The sequence below is a fragment of the Myotis davidii genome, unplaced genomic scaffold (genome assembly GCF_000327345.1).
Source record: "Myotis davidii unplaced genomic scaffold, ASM32734v1 scaffold38, whole genome shotgun sequence".
NCBI lineage: Eukaryota > Metazoa > Chordata > Mammalia > Chiroptera > Vespertilionidae > Myotis > Myotis davidii.
In genome coordinates, this window is record NW_006291383.1 from 6,841,465 (window position 1) to 6,843,787 (window position 2,323).

Here is a 2,323-nt window from a genome sequence, read left to right on the forward strand (position 1 = left end):
GCTTCCTGGGGGAGGGTGCCAGGGACTGTTTGGTGAGGGTTGGGCCCAGGAGCGGGATTACCGGGGGAATGGAGATAGGAGGGGGTGTGTCCCACTGGGGCCTTGAACCCAGGGAAGTGGCCTGAGGAAGGGATACTTAGAGGGCGTGCAAGGTGGAGTGGGAAATGAGGGGGGCTTGGGATTTCACGCGCGGTCCCTGGCGGTGCTCCCTGGACGGTGTGTGAGGGGCGGGGGGGTACCCCAGGTGAGGTGTTTAGTTGTCTACTCTCAGTCTAAGCTCGCAGTGCAGCTTTTCCTACTGTTTCTTCTTTTTTCTTTTTATTATTTTTAAAATTTATCGTTATTGTTCAAAATATTACAGATGTCCCCTTTCCCCCCATTGACCCCCTCCACTCCCCCCAGGCCTGCACCTCATTATTGTCTGTGTCCATGGGCTATGCATTTATGAATTTAAGCTCTTTGGTTAATCTCCCCCCTTCCCTCTGGGATTCGTCAGTCTGTTCCATGCTTCTATGTCTCTGGGTCTGTTTTGTTCATCAGCTTATTTTGTTCATTAGATTCCACATGAGTGTGATCATGTGATACTTGTCTCTGACTGGCTTATTTCCCTTAGCATGATACTCTCCAGGTCCCTCCATGCTGTCTCAGAGGGTAAGAGATCCTTCTTTTTTCACTGCTCCATAGTATTCCACGGTATAAATGTACCACAGCTTTTTTATCCACTCATCTAATGATGGGCACATGGGCTTTTTCCAGATCTTAGCTATTGTAAATTGTGTTGTTATGAACACAGGATTACATACATTCATATATATATACTGAGTGGCCAGATTATTATGACCGGCCAGATTATTATGACCACCCCATCAGTACTTCATTGGGCCACCTTTTGCCTTCAATAATGCGGCGATTCTTCTTGGCATTGACTCCACGAGATGTTGAAAGTTGATGCGAGGAATCTGACACCATGCCTGATGAATAGCACTGTCCAGTTCTGTGAGATTTGATGGTTGTGGAACCAGCTGCCTGATGGCTCTTTTAACTTCGTCCCACAAATGCTCAATTGGATTGAGATCTGGTGATTGTAGGGCCACCTAGACAAGATAAAGTCTCCCTCATGTTCTTGAAACCACTCCTGCACAATAGCTTTCATGCTGTTTCTGCCACATTCTCACTCTGCTACCTGCATGATGCAACTGGAAACGTGATTCATCGGACCACATGACTTTTTTCGAATGCTCGACTGTCCAATCCTTGTGTGCCTGTGCGAATTGGAGATGTTTTATCTTGGTAACTGCAGACCGCAAAGGTGTTCGAACAGGCCTTCGGTTTCCATATCCCATAAGATGCAGTGTATGGCTAATTTGCCTACAAACGTCAGGTGGTCATAATAATCTGGCTACTCAGTGTGTGTGTATATATATCCCACGTTCAAAGGCTGTTAAATCACGTTGTTTACCCATATCTTCAGAAAAAAAATCACTTCTACTGTTGTGGTAAATAACCTGCTTCCCTATTTATAATGGTCTGGCCCTCTAGCAACTTCAGCGCAAAATTATAGCTAATTTGCCTACAAACAGGTGGTCATAATAATCTGGCCACTCAGTGTATATATACATATATATCCTATATAATAAAAGGGTAATATGCAAATTGACCCTAATGGCAGAACGACCAGAATGACTGCTTGACCAGTCACTATAAGGCATGCTGACCACCTCTCAGTCCCATCCCCCACCTAACAGGCTACAATCACCCAATGGCAAACAGAGAACCGGGGTGGGTGGCGGCGGTGGGCGGGGCCGGCTGCAGGCAGCTGGGGAAGATGGCCCTGATCACAGGCCAGGCATGGGACTGTACCATGCACGAATTTCGTGTGCCTGGCCTCTAGTTTTATACACACACACACACACACACACACACACTAGAGGCCTGGCACACAAAAATTTGTGCACTCGGAGCAGGGGGTCTCTCAGCCCAGCCTGTGCCCTCTTGCAGTCTGGGACCCCTCGGGGGATGACCACCTGTTGGCTTAGGCCTGCTTCCAGGGGGATTGGGCCTAAGCTGGCAATCAGACATCCCTCTGGCAGCCTGGAAGCCCTGAGGGGATGTCCACTTTCCATCAGGGTGCAGACCTAAGCTGCAGTTGGACATCCTTAGCACTGCTGAGGAGGCGGGAGAGGCTCCCACCACCACCACTGTACTTGGCAGCTGTCAGCCTGGCTTGTGGCTGAGCAAAGCTCCCCCTATGGGAGCGCACTGACCACCAGGGGGCAGCTCCTGCATTGAGCGTCTGCCCCCTGGTGGTCAGTGTGTGTCATAG

At 49.2% G+C, this 2,323-nt stretch overlaps 1 protein-coding gene across 1 annotated transcript in view; it reads left to right on the plus strand.

Annotated features, from left to right (window-relative positions):
• Positions 1-2,323, plus strand: part of PIGU (phosphatidylinositol glycan anchor biosynthesis class U) — an 85,327-nt gene that overhangs the window by 288 nt on the left and 82,716 nt on the right. The gene's annotated exons all lie outside the window — the stretch shown is intronic.